Genomic DNA, 17,199 nt, shown 5'->3' with positions numbered 1-17,199 from the left:
ATAAATAGACAAAGTCTTTTCCCTGGGATGGTGGGGAGGGGAAGCGGGGGAGGAGGGGGGGGGGGGGGGTCCAGAACTTGAAGGCATAGGTTTAAGGTGAGAGGGGAAAGATATAAAAGAGAACTAAGGGACAACCTGTTCACACAGAGGGTGGTACATGTATGGAATGAGCTGCCAGAGGAAGTGGTGGAGGCTAGAACAATTGCAACATTTAAAAGGCATCTGGATGGGTATATGAATAGGAAGGGTTTGGAGGGATATGGACCAGATGCTGGCAAGTGGGACTAGATTAGGTTGGGATATCTGGTCGGCATGGACGAGTTGGACCAAAAGGTCTGTTTCCGTGTTGTACATCACTATGACTCTGTGACTCGATTTCTGGTGATGACCACCAAGATCCTGATAACATTTTCAGGATACATAGACTTAAGTTCATGTCATATCGACAACAGCTAAGTAAAACAATTGACCAGTTCATAGGCAGGCATTGACTTAAGCCATGGAATGTGATTTCACTGAAGCTAACTTCGAAGAAAGTCTCACAGAACAAGTCGTTGCTTCTAAACCCATCAAATCCTTCAAAAAAGTAGTTCTCAATGAACCTCAGGAGTATACCATTGCTATTCTGCTGGAAGAAGAATGCAAGTTTGAAATAATTGTAGCCAGCCAGCAGTATTTGGAAGTGCTTGATTCTGGAACAGCTATTGCAGTATCAACAGGGTCTGTGGAGCATCCAAATCTTGGATGAGGTGTGGCTTGTCTCACCCATTAAGGCAGTATCTAGCATTTCATGCCAGATCTAAATCTCTGTTCTATTGAAGAACATTGAGCTTAAATGTAAAGGAAGCCCAATCATTCAGAGAAGCACAATGCTCCGCAGCAATGTGTGAAGAAGTGCCAACTAAGGAACAAAGCCCAAGTTTCATGCATGTCACACAAGTATTTCAATGAAGTTCACGAGGTAACTGTGACATTACATCTTCGAGTCCCAGACAGAACATACATTAAACTTCACATGCCAATTGAACACTGTCAGAGAAGTTAAAGCCCTTATCTTCATCCAAGTGATAAATCCAAAATGAACAGCATGTGTTATATTCCAGGAATGATACAAGTGTAAGTCCAATTATTATCTTTTAGACATCTTACGTAAGACACACTCAGGAAACTGGCTGAACATGATGTAGTTCACACAAGATTAGCTAATTCTTCCCATGCTTGGTTCTCCATCTTAAATGTGAAAATGGCATCACAGGATGGAAACCGGAAATCTTTCACATCATTGAAAAGGGATGAACCTTCTAGTACTCGTCTACTGTGTGCATGAATCTACTTAATATGATGATCCCTGAGGTGACAAATCTGTCAGTTGTAACACTAAAGAGTCTGACTGCAACATTATTCTCATACCTTTTGGTCACAGCTGTCCAGAGCAGACTCACCAAGCTACATCAGAAAATGACCAGCTGCATCAATGTAAGAAGGTTAGCGTTAGGATGACCAGAACACATCCAATAGTTCTCTCAGCTAGTACTTTCATTCTGGTCATTCAAAAATGAATGAGGTCTCAACAAGAATGTAATCTTTAAAGGCAAATCTATTGTAATTCTGTAAGCTTGATGTCAAAATGTCATATATCGTACTTGGAGGCCATATGGATACGCAAAGGACCCAGAGACTTGGCATATGAATCCATCAATAGACCGGCATTAATAAGTGCATTGATCAACTAATCAAATCATGTGAAACACGTCAATTAAATTCACCTCACCAGTCAAGATGACCTTTTCTGCCACATGAGATTCCTTCTGAGCTATGGTGCAAGATCACTGCTGTTCTTTTCCATGTTCAAGGGCATGATTACATGCTGTGACTGACTATTTCATGAATTCCCTTTGTGTTACAAATTAACGGTACCACTAATACAACAGTTCCCACTGGCTGCCATATGTTCAGAGTACCTTCAACAAATTGTACAAGCATTTCCAAGGCATGGGCAGGAAATGACATGTTTAGTATGCTACCTCTTCTTCATGAACCTCAGCCAAATGGTTGCATAGAACACACTGTAAATTCCATGATTGTTGCAAGTGTCTTACCATGATTTTCAGATAGCTTTGTTAAATCTATGAGCTTCTCCCCTGGGAAATGGTATACCCTCATTGACAGTTCTCATGTTTGGGTGATAGATCCACACAGTTCTTCTCTCCCACCTTCTCAACATTCAACCACAGGTGCAAGATGCATTGTTTTAAAAGAGGGAGAACATAATTCAAGACCACGATCAATAAGAGTGCAGCCAGTTATTGCAGTTAAGCAAGGATGAAGCATACAAGCTTGAAATTTTTTGTACAAATCTTTGGGTTATTGGAAAACTACTCTGTCATTGTGTTCAGCCGAGGTCATGTTATATTGTAATGAGCTGAAAATGTGTTGCTGGAAAAGCGCAGCAGGTCTGGCAGCATCCAAGGAGCAGGAGAATCAGGAGAAGGGCTCATGCCTGAAACGCGATTCTCCTGCTACTTGGATGCTGCCTGACCTGCTGCGCTTTTCCAGCACACATTTTCAGCTCTGATCTCCAGCATCTGCAGTCCTCACTTTCTCCTCTTATATTGTAATGAGCAATGGTTAAATCCTGCAAAGAAATAGAGGTTATATCTGAACTGGATACCGTCAATATTCCCATCATAAAGAATGACAACACTGATACTGATGATATCATGCCGAGCAACAACCACAAGTTTACAACAAATAATACACATACAACAAATTATAAACATTCATCCATGATAATGGATAGTGCACTGCAGAATGAAACTACACTGCCAAGTCAAGGTAACCATTTGAGCACTACATTTGGTTATGTTGTGCGTTCACCTAAACGTTATCTGAATGTATTGAGAAAATTGATCTATTTGCATTTTTGTGCATGTTATCAAAGAAGTGTTCCTATTCTTCAGAGGAAAAAAGGGGAATGTTGCTTTATGGCAGAAATTCCAAACCATAGATCATTGAGCCTATAAATCAGTTACATTACATCACAACTTGTAGTGAAAAGGCATGCCTCGCTTTCAGTCACTTTCTCAGTGAAATGGAATCAGTTTAGCATGTTCAGTTAGTCAGTTATATGCATATAATGTACAGTTACATCAGTTAAGCCCCTAATAAAAGTGTAAGTCTGTGAAATTACAATCATGTAAATAGTTAATGTTGTTCCTAAACCTCAGGATTTCTGACTCAACAAGAACCCAATTCTCTATGGTATGTTTTGTGGACAGTCATATAGATAACCACAAAGTGCATCAGAGCGCCTCCCACTGGATAATGAGTCCATTTCCTGGTATTTGCTTGACTGAACTTTCAAAATCATGGGGATGCATGTAAACCATAGAATTAGCCACATTGTTACTGATTAGTGATCACAAATTCAATTCATTTGCATCACACATCACTGAAAGAAATCTTTTGGTAGATTATACCATTGCGGACTCCTTGAAAATGATATCAAATCAATCCTCTTTGCTTTTTTCTCATAAGTTGAATTTTTAAAAAATGTGTTCTGCACATGTACAATTCCCCTTGGAAAGTTAATACTGAGTCTGGTTTCGCCATCAGTTTAGGCAAATAATTGTAAATTATAATAACTCACTGCCTTAAAAAACTTCCTCATCTCCCCTCTGGTTTTTCTTTTAGTCCATTCTCTTAAATACCTTGTAAATGTTCTGGCAGGGATATGGTAACAGATTATGTTAAACTACAGCTTGAACATAATGCAAAAAGTATGCTGCAAATCTCTCACTCATTGAGATTAATGTGTTTCGGAAAGCAACATTGTGAGTTATTAATTCATTTTGTTAAGAACTGTTAACGTTCTTAAGGATATACAATGGCCAAGTATGCTCTGTTTTGGCACAACTGCCAATTTGGTCATGACTTGCACTCAATGTTTGGTTAGTTTCAGAATTATCTTTTGCTCATGTTTTAGCTCAAGAACATTACCAGTCATAAAAGCTTTCATGAGCCAATGCAATCAAGCATTGTTTTAAGGTGTGACATTTTTAAAAACATTTCCAGTGAAGAAAATGTCCTTGAAATATTTATGAATGGCAAATAGCCTATTATTAGAAGTGCTCTTTTTATCACTTCATGCTTTTTTTAATCACTTGCAGGATGTAGACATCGTTGGCATTTATTGCCCATCCCTGACTGCTTTTAAGAAGGTGGTGCTGGGCTGCCTTCTTGAACAATTTCCCTTGGCAGTCTATTTGGAGTTGGTATATTCCATAATGGAAAGTGAGCAGAGCTGCCAAGGTCAGCATTTGTTGCACGCCTCTAACCGAATAGCTTTAGGCCATTTCATAATGCAGCCAAGAGTCAACCATGTTGATGTTGGTCTGGTCTCATGAGCTGAAAAATGTGTTGCTGGAAAAATGCAGCAGGTCAGGCAGCATCCAAGGAGCAGGAGAATCGACATTTCGGGCATACGCCCTTCTTCAGGAATGAGGAAGGTGTGCCAAGCAGGCTAAAATAAAAGGTAGGGAGGAGGGACTTGGGGGAGGGGCGTTGGGAATGCGATAGGTGGAAGGAGGTTAAAGTGAGTGTGATAGGCCGGAGAGGGGGTGGGGGCGGAGAGGTCGGGAAGAAGATTACAGGTCAAGAAAACGGTGCTGAGTCTGAGGGTTGGGACTGAGATAAGGTGAGGGGAGGGGAAATGAGGAAGCTGGAGAAATCTGCCTAGGAACCCTCCAACCACAAGGGATGAATGCAGATTTCTCCAGCTTCCTCATTTTCCCTCCCCTGACCTGCTTGCCTTTTCCAGCAACATATTTTTCAGCTCTGATCTCTAGCATCTGCAGTCCTCACTTTTTCCCAGTCTGGTCTCATCTACAGACCAAACTGAATAAGGATGGATAATTCCTTCCCCAAATGAAGTTGAAACCAGATGGGTTTTTAATGACAATTTGTGCTAGTTTCATAGTTACTATTGCAGATGCTAGCTTTTTACTCCACATTTTATATCATTGACTGGATATAAATTATTGTCAATTGTCATGATGGAAGTTGAATTCATATCTCTAGATTATTAATCCAGTGACACTATCAAACTGCTAACTGTATTGAGAAACACACAAACAAAACATTTTTAATTGAAGTGTTTCGTCCATCACTATGTCACTGTGAGTAAACCAATCTAAATTATGCCAAACAAAACTTAAGAGGCTCCTAAAAATTGTGCAAACTGGCACAATTAGCGAAAACATGCGTTGGCAACTGATTTGAGAGGCATGGGCAATTTTGTTGGCACGGCCAGCTTCTACTGTGATTATTTTGAAAACTAGTGTAAAACATTGCAGAGAAATTCGATTTGTTCCAGTTGTAATTTGCCCTTGGAATTGCTTGGTCTTATGTACCTGATTTGCACAGCTTTCAGATGAACTGTGCAGCAAAACATAACACAACTGACCAGGAAACTCCAGAGTCTTGGTGCTTAGGCAATAAAGAAAGAGCCAGCAATCTAAAGCAGATATTTAGCAAGAGAATAGAGAAAATGCCTGGGGTGGCAGCTGGTGGGAGAGAGGATTGCAATGTAGTTTTGTTTTCCTGATTCTCTCGTATTGAAATAAAACCAATTCTTCCTGCAAACCTTAGGAATATATAACTCAAGATGAAGGTCAATCTGCTATGCATTCTGGCAATCCGAGCATTGAATCCCATGCATTTAAGTGAATTTAAAATTTGCCTCGGTCTCTCTGATTATAACTCTTCCTCCTGGCATTCATGCCATGAAGTCAAACAACAAGAGTTGGGGTTTCATCCGCTTGGAAGTGTTCACTTGACAAAGGAGCAGCGCTCCAAACACTTGCGATTTCAAGTAAACCTATTGGACTATAACCTGATGTCATGTGACTTCTGACTTTGTCCACCTCAGTCCAACATCAACACCTCTACCTCATTAACAGGCTCACAAAAGTTTTGCTATTTTGAAGCATCAGAATGGTTAAAGCACAGACAGAGATTATTCAGCTGTCAAGTCAGTGCTAGCACTTTGCAGTAATTATACCCCTACACATGCATCCCGCCTTTCCCTGTAGCCTTGCGTACTTTTTTCTCTTCAGATAATTATCCAATTCCCTTCTGAAAGTAAAGGTTGGATCTTGCTCCGCCACCTTTGATAGCATTTTTGTGCATGCTATCAAAGAAGCGTTCCTATTCTTCAAAGGCAAAACAGGGGATGTTGCTTTATGGCAGAAATTCCAGACCATAGATCATTGTACCTAATGTGCTTTTCAGAACCTTACTACTCACTGCATTAAAAGATGTATACTTGTGTTACCATTGCATTTATTGTCAATCACCTTACAATGGGGTCATCCAGTTCACAATCCTTCATGTAATGGGAAGAATTGCTCTCAATCTTTAGTGTCCACACCAAAGAAAAATGAAAGTCTTGCATTTATGTTGTCCCTTTCACATCCTCAGGCTGTCCCACAATTTATCCAAGAACATCTCACGGCCAAAGAAATATTATTAAATATGTAGTCACCAAAGATAACGTAAATGAAGCCTAAATCTAAGAATCTTTCTGGAAGATGGCTCCTCTGATAATACGTGCTAAAATGTCAAGCTAGGCTATCTGTTTTTGTCCATGATGGAATCTTGAACCATAATCATCTTGCTAGGAAATTTTGTTAAATGATTATTTGCCAGGTAAAAGCTATGGTCACAAAATGCAGGACAACTTTCTTTGAGAAGGTGACCAAACAGGTGGATGAGGGGAAAGCAGTTGATATGGTGTATATGGATTTCAGTAAAGCATTTGATAACGTTCCCCACTGTAGGCTATTGCACAAAATACAGAGGCATGGGATTGAGGGTGATTTAGCAGTTTGGATCAGAAATTGGCTAGCTGAAAGAAGATGGAGTGTGGTGGTTGATGTGAAATATTCATCCTGGAGTTCAGTTACTAGTGAAGAACTGCAAGAATCTGTTTTAGGTCCACTGCTGTTGGTCATTTATATAACTGACATGGATGAGGGCATAGAAGGATGGGTTAGTAAATTTGCAGATGACACTAACGTAGGTAGAGTTGTGGATAGTGATGAAGAATGTTGGAGGTTACAGAGAGACATAGGTAAGCTGCAGAGCTGGGCTGGAGAGGTGGCTAATGGAGTTTAATATGGAAAAGTATGAGGTGATTCACTTTGGAAGGAGTAACAGAAATGCAGAGTACTTGGCTAATGGTAAGATTCTTGGTAGTGTAGATAAGCAGAGAGATCTCGGTGTCCAGGTACATGGGTCCTTGAAAGTTGCCACCCAAGTTGATAGGGTTATTAAGAAAGCATACAGTGTGCTAACCTTTATTGGTAGAGGAACCATGAGATCATACTGCAGCTTTACAAAACTCTGGTGTGGCTACATTTGGAGTATTGCATACAGTTCTGGTCACTGCATTATAGGAAAGATGTGGAAGCTTTGGAAAAGGTTCAGAGGAGATTAACTAGGATATTGCCTGGTATGGAGGGAAGGTCTTAAGAGGAAAGGCTGAGGGACTTGAGGCTGTTTTTGTTGGAGAAGGTTGAGAGGTGACTTAATGAGACATATAAGATAATAAGAGGGTTAGATAGATTGGACAGTGAGAGCCTTTTTCCTCGAATGGCGATGGCTAGCAGGAGGAGTTATAGCTTTAAACTGAGAAGTGGTAGATATAGAACAGATGTCAGAGGTAGTTTCTTTACTCAGAGAGTATTAGCGGCGTGGAATGCACTGCCTGCAACAGTAGTAGACTTGCCAACTTTAAGGGCATTTAAGTGGTCATTGGATAGGCATATAACAATGTCATTTATTGTACCCGTTGCTCCAGATGCGGTCTCCTCTACATTGGGGAGACTGGACGCCTCCTCACAGAGCACTTCAGGGAACATCTCCAGGACACCCGCACCAATCAACCCCACCGCCCCATGGCCCGACATTTCAACTCCCCCTCCCACTCTGCCGAGGACATGCAGGTCTTGGGCCTCCTCCACAGCTGCTCTCTCACCACCTGATGCCTGGAGGAAGAACGCCTCATCTTCCGCCTCGGAACACTTCAACCCCAGGGCATCAATGTGGACTTCACCAGTTTCTTTATTTCCCCTACCCCCACCTTACCCCAGTTCCAACCTTTCAGCTCAGCACTGTCCTCATGACCTGTTCTACCTGCCAATCTCCCTTCCCACCTATCCACTCCACCCTCCTCTCTGACCCATCGTCCTCATCCCCACCCCCATTGTACTCTTTGCTACTTTCTCCCCAGCAGCCCTCCCCCCATTTATCTTTCCGCCTTGGAGGCTTCCTGCCTCTATTCCTGATGAAGGGGTTTTGCCCGAAACGTTGATTTTCCTGCTCCTCGGATGCTGCCTGACCTGCTGTGCTTTTCTAGCACCACTCTGATCTAAACTCTGGTTTCCAGCATCTGCAGTCCTCACTTTTGCCTGTATGGATGAGAATGGAATAGTGTCGGTTAGATGGGCTTCAGATTGGTTCCACAGGTCGGAGCAATATCGAGGGCCGAAGGGCCTGTATTGCGCTGTAATGTTCTATGTTCTATAACCATCAAAGCTGAAAGGATTACTTTGTAGTCAGGGATCTATTATGTAATCATTTTAATGATCTGAGTTTATGGCATTTAGAAAAGAGAATATTGATTTGGAGCAATGTTTTCCAATGAATTTTGGTGTGAAGATTATAAATGTTTTGAAGTAGTGACCAATTTTCAGCATCTTTTGTGATTCCTCAGATACTGGCACAGCCCATGTCCATATGAAACAAGATTTTGTTACCATCAAAACCAAAGCTGATATGTGGCAGGTAACATTTGCACCACATAAGTGACAGACAATGACTATTTCTAACAATAAAGAATGTAACCATTGCCCCTTGACTTTACAAGATAGACTGCTGTAACCTACCAAGGCTCCTTCAACAACACCTTCCAACCTGAAACCTCTACTATCCAGAAGGGCAAGGACAGTAGATACATGGGAACTTCAAGCTCCCCTCCAAGTCACACACTGTTCTGACTTAGACTTCGATTGCCTTTCCTTCAGTGTTGCTGGGTCAAACACTGGCATTGCTTCCCAACACAACCTGGAGGTGTCCATAAACTTTGAAAATTGTAGCATTTCAAGAAAGAACTAAATGTTAGACTAGCTAGCAACACCCCATCCTTGGAACAAATAAACAAAATCTCATTGTTGGAAGCTTCTTCACTTTTCACAACAATTTACAACTTATGTTGACTACCTTTAACGAGGTAGAAAGGAGACCTCAGACCGCCACCTCTTGTCCTGTTTGTCCCCCACAATTCTGAGCCTGGAATTTGTTCGGTTAATGATGGAAAACTGCAATTACCGGTCCCATTCTGTTGAATGAGCTGGAGTGCAAGAATTGCAGGATTGCCAAGAGGGGAAGTTAATAAGCACTGGTCGCATGGGTGCAATGGAAGAACATAGTTGCAAAGTGGAACTCATTTGCACAAATTCTTTAGAAAACCCTATTCGGGATTTTTTTTTTAGAAGACTGTCGTGGTGCCATTAAGTTTTTGCTATTTGATGCTTGATGTCAACTGATGGTTTGTTCACGATGCCCACTTCGTACCTTGGTACCAATGTGACAAGTGGATCACACATCATGCCAATAAAAAAGGTCTCAATAAGATTAGCAAATACAGGTATTGATGGACTTTCAGCTTTTTTGTGAGCCACCTTCATAGAATCATAGAATCCCCACAGAGTGGAAACAGGTCATTTGGCCCAACAAGTCCACACTGACCCACCGAAGAGTAACCCACTTAGACACATTCCCCTACCCTATTACACTTCTCCTGACTAATTCATCTAACCCACATATCCCTGAAGACTATGGGCAATTTAGTATGGCCAATTCGCCCTAACCTGCACATCTTTGGACTTCTTCATACCAAGTGGAGGCTGTTAGAATTGACCCCAAGCTATCTAAACATGGACCCCACTGCAATATGCAAGTTGTATATCAGCCAGATAACACTCCCAGAGTCAGAGAATTATAGGTTCAAAATATGGCCACATAGCCCAGCCTGACATTTCAGTGCAGTACTGAGGGACCACTGTGCTATCAGAAGTGACATCTTTCTGAATGCACATTAACCTCTGAGACCCTGTTTGCCTCTCCTCCCACAAGGAGGAAGAGGGGAGTACAGCCTCTGTTCTGCTCAAAATTTATCCCTCAGCCGACGTCACTAAATCAGATTATTTAGTCATGATCAAATTACTGCTGTGGAATCTTGCAGTGCGCGTATCCAACTTTGCATTAGTGGCTACATTCCAAAAGTACTTAATTGGCTGTGAAGCACTTTGGGAGCCCTGAGGTCATGAATAGCTCGGCAGAATACAAATCGCCATTTCTCTCATAATAAACACAGCCGTTTTATGTCATTGTTAAATTTAAAGGTTTTTTTTCTATTGCAGAATTGGCCAGCGAAGGGAATAAGTCAAGCGAGCAAAACAATGATCTCATCGGTATCTTTACAGTTAGGAAGTGCTCTTGATGCAGTATTGATTACTCTTGAGGTCTGCGATGTAAAACTGGTCACAGCACGGGGTTGTGAAGTTTCTGGAGGCTTGCCCTCATAAAGAAAACAGCCTTCTAGAAACAACTTTATTTGCCTGTGAAGGGGGCATTTAAGAGTTCTAAGAAAATCACAGCCAATATTTATTTTACTGAATTGGTTTGGTTGTGGTCAGTCACCTGCAGCATAAAAGGCAGAGTAGGAACTAGTCCATATGCACAAGGTTGTGTCATATTCCTGAAGAGTAGTGATGTGAGGGGAATGTTGCCTCTGCTAATATCTGTACACGTAAGGTTGTTTTTTTCAGAAAAGTATATCTTAAGATAGTGCAGAAGGTTTGCACTGAAGGAGGATGTCCCAAATACCTCTCAGCAAATTTAACCTCAGCTAGAAACAGAATGTCTGGTCACTGTCAGATTGAAACAAGGGGACCAAAGTGTCTACTTCATTTTGTACATTAAAGCAGTGACTACAATCTGGGCATACATCATCAATGGTTTCAGGATATCCTGAGCTTAGCAAAGATACTATGAAAATACAATTCTTCATTCTTACTTATTTCGATCATCAGTAAAGTCATGGAAAGAAGCATCAACAGTGCCATCAAGTGCAGCTGTAAACTGCTCAGTGATACCCAGTTTGTTCCACCAGGGCCACTCAGTTTCTGACCTCATTACAGCCTTCATTCAAACATGGACAAAAGAGCTGAATTCCAGAAGCAAGGTCAGAGTGACAGCCCTTGACATCAAGCTCGCATTCAACTGTGGCATAAAGGAGCTTGAGCAAAACTGGAATCAATGGGTATTAGGGGGCAAACTCTCTGTTGGTTGGAGTCACACTTGGCACATAGATAGATGGTTGTGGTTGTGGGAGGTCAGTCATCTTACCTCCAGGACATCTCTGCAGGAGTTCCTCAGGGTCGTGTCCTAGGCCAACCATCTTCTGCAGCTTCATCAATGACCTTCCCTCTGTCATAAGGCCAGGCCCTGGGATGTTTGCCGATGATTGCACACCATTCACTACCTCTCAGGTACAAACTGCTCTATTCCTGATGAAGGGCTTTTGCCTGAAACGTCGTTCTATTCCTGATGGAGGGCTTTTGCGCGAAACATCGGTTTTCTTGCTCCTCGGATGCTGCCTGAATTGCTGTGCTTTTCCAGCACCACTCTAATCTAGAATCTGGTTTCCAGCATCTGCAGTCCTTGTTTTTTTCACACAGACAGTCACGCATGGCTGGAATTGAACCCAAGTCCCTGATGCTATGAGGCAGCAGTGCTAACCACTAACCACCATTCGTGACACACAAATGTCAGGCAATGGTCATTTCCAATAAGAGCCTGTCTAATCACCATCCCTTGACATTGTCAACATGTTGGGGCTTACCATTGACCAGAAGCTCAACTTGAACTTTCACACAAACACAATGGTGACAGGAGCAGCTCAGAGGCTAAGAATCCTGTGGTGTGTAACTCACTTCCAGACTCACCAAAGCCTGTCCAAGCCAAGGCACAATGCACAATTTAGGAGTGTGATGGAATACTCCCACTTGCCTGGATGGTTGCAGCTCCAACAACATTCAAGAAGCTTGAATACTCTATAGGTATGTGAGGAATAAAAGGATGACGAGGGTAGCAATAGGGCCAGTCAAAGACAGAAGTGGGAAGTTGTGAGTTGACCCTGTGGGGATCGGAGCGGTGCTAAACGAATATTTCTCATTGGTTTTCACTCAGGGAAAGGATAATACCGTAGAGGAGAAGAATGAGATGCGAGATATTATACTAGAAAGGATCGAGGTTAGTAAGGAAGAGGTGTTATCAATTCTAGAAGAAGTGAAAGTAAACAAGTCCCCGGGCCAGATGGGATTTATCCGAGGATTCTCTGGGAAGCTAGGGAGGAGATGACGGAGCCTTTGGCTTTGATCTTTGAGTCATTATCGTCGGCAGGTTTAGTACCAGAAGACTGGAGGATTGCAAATGTTGTGCACGAAAGGCAGTAAAGATGATCCAGATAATTATAGACCAGTGAGCCTTATGTCTGTTATAAGAAAAGGTTTGGAAAGGATTATAAAAGATAGGATTTATAATCATCTAGCAAGCAACAATTTGATTGCAGATAGTCAACATGGTTTCATCAAGGGCAGATCATGTTTCACAAACCTCATTGAATTTTTTGAGAAGGTGACTAAGCATGTGGATGAGGGTAGGGCAGTTGACGTGGTGTACATGGACTTCAGTAAAGCCTTTGAGAAGGTTCCACATGGTAGGCTGTTGGAGAAAATGCAGAGGCATGGGATTGAGGGTGATTTAGCAGTTTGGATTAAAAACTGGCTTTCTATAAGAAGGCAGTGAGTGGTGGTTGATGGAAAATATTCAGCCTGGAGTCCGGTTACTCGTGATGTGCCCCAAGGATCTGCTTTGGGATCACTGCTGTTTGTCATTTTTACAAATTACTTAGACACAGGCATAGGTGGATTGGTTTTAAGTTTGCAGATGACCCTGAAGTTGTTGGAATAGTGGACAGTGTGGAAGAATGTTGCAGGTTGCAGGGGGGATTTGGCTAAACTGTAGAATTGGGCTGAGAGGTGGCAAATGGAGTTCAATGCAGCTAGATGTGAGGTGATTCATTTTGGAAAGAATAACAGGAAGATTGGGTCAATGGAAAGATTCCTGGTACTGTGGATATGCAGAGGGATCTTGGTGTCCATGTACATAGATCCCTGAAAGTTGCCACCCAAGTTGATAATGCTGTTAAAAAGGCATATGGTGTGTTAAGTTTTATTGGTAGAGGGATTGAGTTCCAGAGCTGTGATGTCATGCTGCAACTATACAAAATGCTCGTGCAGCCACACTTGGAATATTGTGTACAGTTCTAGTCGCCATATTTCTGGAAGGATGTGGAAGCATTGGAAAAGGTGTAGAGGAGATTTACCAGGTTGTTGCCTGGTCTGGAGGGAAGGTCTTATGAAGAAAGGCTGAGAAACTGTTCTCATTGGAAAGAAGAAGGCAAAGAGGGGATTTGATAGAGACATACAAGATAATCATAGGATTAGACAGGGTAGACAGTGAAAGGATGATGACGTCAACTTGTACGAGGGGGCATAACTACAAATTGAGGGGTGATAGATTTAAGGCAGATGTCAGAAGCAGGTTCTTTACTCAGAGAGTGGTAAGGGCATGGAATGCCCTGCCCTATCTGCCAATGTAGTTAACTCAGCCACATTAGGGAGATTTAAACAATCCTTGGATAAGCACATGGGTGATGATGGGACAGTGTAGGGGGATGACCTTAGGTTAGTTCACAGGTCGGCAAAGCATCGAGGGCTGAAGGACCTGTTCTGCGCTGTATTGTTCTATGTTCTATGTTGACACCATCCAGGACAAAGTCGACCACTTGACTGGCATCATATCCACAAACATCCACTCCCTCCGCCACCAATGCTCAATAGAAGCAGTGTGTATTATCTACAAAATACATTGCAGAAATTCACCAAGACTTCTTCAACAGCAGCTCCAGAACCCACGACCATTTCCATTGTTAAGTGCAGAAGATATCTGAAAAAGTACTTGCAAGTTCCTCTCCAAATGACTCATCATCCTGATTCAGAAATATATCACCATTGTTTCATTGTTGCTTAGTCAAAATCCTGGAATTCCCTCCCTAAGGTCATTGAAGGTCACATGGACTGCAGTGGTTCAAGAAGGCAGCTCATTTCCCACCTTCTCAAAAGCAGCAAAGGATAGGCAATGAATGCTAGCCACCCAGCAGCACCCATGTCCCAGGGGTAAATAAACAAAATTCAATATTTTTACTGAACTGCACGAATTAGGAAATGTTTCAGGTTCAGACCCTGTTGTGTGCTGAGGTATTTGATCACAGGTAGGATTAGCAGGTGGATGCTTGAACCAGCCTTGCTGACACCTTGACCAGGAACAGGCAAAATCACCCAAGGCTTTTACACGTAATTGGGTCAATAGCAACAGCATAGCATTTTCCTTTGCCATACTCGTCATCAGAAAACCTAACTATCGCTGTATTAAATATTGACAATTATGCCAAGGCACTGGAGGACAGTAGCTGTCTGAGGAACAGTAACAATTTACTCTGAAATAATGCTTTAACTTTTCAAGGTGCTTCACAACATGAAATATCAACCAACATTCAACACGACCAAGCACACGAGGAAGTCTGGTAAATAAACATTTCATCATTCCAGGTGGTGCCTTTAACATCTTATGCTCTATGCTCTGGAATTCTCTACATAAAACTTATAAAATATTTTTTTAAGTGTTCCTCTTTGGCTGAGCTTTTGGTTATCTGTTCCTGTTGGTGACCTGGTGCTAAGTGTCATTTGTTAATTGCTGCCATAAAGCACTTTGGGATATTTGCCTATATTAAAGGTGATAAATGATTGTAAGTATTAATTGGCATTGAGATCAATTTTAAGGAACGGCTAAAAGGAAGTGAAAGAGGCAGAGAAGTCAAAGGTAGACAAGCAGGAGTCTGGAAGAGCACAGCGAGCCAGGCAGCATCAGGAGGTGGAGAATGTTTCGGGTATAACCCTTTTTCAGGAAGGACTAGCAATGATTGTCTGTAAGGATAATAAGGCAACGTTCTTCTAATGTGGCTTCTCAAAGAGATGTGGTGTTAATAACTTTTTTTATCCATCTCCTATGCCAAATGCTGAAATCACACCCTCCCTCTCTCGTAACCTGAAACCATCCTGTGCTGTTGCCCTTGGAACCCTCCCTAAATATTCTTGACTCTGATAGTTGGGGGGAAAAAAAAATGAAAGGCACGTGTTTGCTGAAAATCTGAAATAAAAAGGCACAGAAAATTTGCAGCTCATCACTCAGGATCTGAAATAAAAAATGCATACTGCTGACAGAACTGATTTGAACACACAAACCTACTTCAGATACTCCCGAACCCACATTGTATTTCTACCATCTCCTATTTCAACTTTGCATTCTTTATTGCAATTCAACCCTATTATGCTTTCTGCTGAATTAGAGAAGCCTGGTTCTCTACAGAGATTATGTAGGCTATAGTAGTTTTATTGTGTTGATATAGATTTAGCAAGTAGAATTTATACATAACAATCATAAAACTGAAAGCTCTGGGCTAAAGCTCAATACTTTCCACCTGGTGTTTAATTCTCTCGCAGTGATAGTGTAAAGTCCTGCAGCTTTAATTGATTCAGTTTCAACCTTGAGATAATTTATAGTCTGTTGTAGTTTTCAGGAGTTAATAACATGCTGAAAATTCAATAAAAAGTGTACATATAAATTTCATGTATTGCTAGGTTTCTGTCTCACCTCATGACAATTCTTTTTAATCTGAAGTGTCAGTCTCTACCTAACCCATTTCTTCCTCCAGTCAAATAAAGTCATCATCATTAGTTCTGCTGATGTGTACAACTGGAAACATTCAGACTGTCATTTCAAATGACGATCACTCGCTTCGTGTGCACATTTAAACATCAGTGCCTCTTTAACTTGTGGATTAAAGGACATATTTGACAAGAGTAAAGAATTGGCATGGATGTGAGATCTCTTGTGGCTCTGTCCTTTTTTTGTGCCTCTTGAGGGGTTGACGTTGCTGAGGGTATTGCTTGAGAGGATCTTGCTGCCCTTTCTGTAACTTGCCAAGGATTCCATTTTTCATCTGTGAGCTGAGACAGTAAATGCCATTGCCCAGTTGACTGTGAAGGACAGCTTAACTCTAACATGATTATGTGTGCTGTAATGATCCCTAGAACTGACTGAATTTCTGATTTGCCACCAGCATCACCCTGCTTCCCCATTCCCAACCATTCTGCCTCTGCTTCTCATTTTTCATATAACAGTTAATAACAATTAATTAAGTTCTGGCATGGTGGTTCGCATTACAGTCTCACAGCACCAGGGACCCAGGTTCGATTCCAACCTTGGGCAACTGTCTGTGTGGTTTCCACATTTTAGGTTAGATTCCCTACAGTGTGGGAACAGGCTCTTTGGCCCATCAGGTCCACACTGACCCTGCGAAGAGTAACCCACCCAGGCCCATTTCCCTCTGACTAATGCTCCTAGCAAAATAACATGGCCAATCCACCACATCTTTGGACTGTGGGAGGAAACTGGAGCATCCAGAGAACACTCATGCAGACACGGGGAGAATGTGCAAACTCCACACAGGCAGTCACCTGAGACTGGTATCGAACCTGGGATCCTGGTGCTGTGAGGCAATAGTGCTAACCACTGAGCCACCGTGCCGCCCTACATGCTCCCTATGTCTGTGTGGGTTTCCTCCAGGTGTTCTGGTTTCCTCCCACAGTCCAAAGATGTGGAGGTTAGGGTGGATTGGCCATGCTAAGTTGCCCATAGTGTTAGGTGCATTAGTCAGAGGGAAATGGGTCTGGGTGGGTTACTCTTTGGAGGGTCGGTGTGATCTTGTTGGGCTGAATGGCCTGTTTCCACACTGTAGGGAATCTAATCTAATTGCTGGAGTAGCAATGAATGCAGAACAAGGTACAGCATTTCTTACCAAATATAGCAATAATAGTTTGCATTTATATAGCAACTTTAATGTTGTGAAATATTTTAAGGTATTTTACAAGCACTTTAGCAAGTTGAATT

General features: G+C 42.0%; 1 protein-coding gene and 1 long non-coding RNA gene across 5 annotated transcripts in view; one reads left to right on the top strand and one right to left on the bottom strand.

The window, feature by feature from the left end:
* mafa (MAF bZIP transcription factor a) overlaps positions 1-17,199 on the bottom strand; it is a 360,209-nt gene that overhangs the window by 232,502 nt on the left and 110,508 nt on the right. The window lies entirely within an intron of this gene.
* The window catches only part of LOC122558227 (uncharacterized), a 67,065-nt gene that overhangs the window by 21,622 nt on the left and 28,244 nt on the right, over positions 1-17,199 (top strand). Inside the window, exon 2 of the long non-coding RNA XR_015759914.1 lies at positions 14,713-14,773. This is a non-coding gene — a long non-coding RNA (uncharacterized LOC122558227). The remainder of the gene's footprint in view (positions 1-14,712; positions 14,774-17,199) is intronic.

The sequence above is a fragment of the Chiloscyllium plagiosum genome, unplaced genomic scaffold, assembly GCF_037043375.1.
Source record: "Chiloscyllium plagiosum isolate Xiang-an unplaced genomic scaffold, Cpla_swu_hap1 HiC_scaffold_17, whole genome shotgun sequence".
NCBI classification, from domain to species: Eukaryota; Metazoa; Chordata; class Chondrichthyes; order Orectolobiformes; family Hemiscylliidae; genus Chiloscyllium; species Chiloscyllium plagiosum.
The sequence above is the reverse complement of the archived record's forward strand: the minus strand, read 5'-3'. Positions and strand labels throughout refer to the sequence as shown.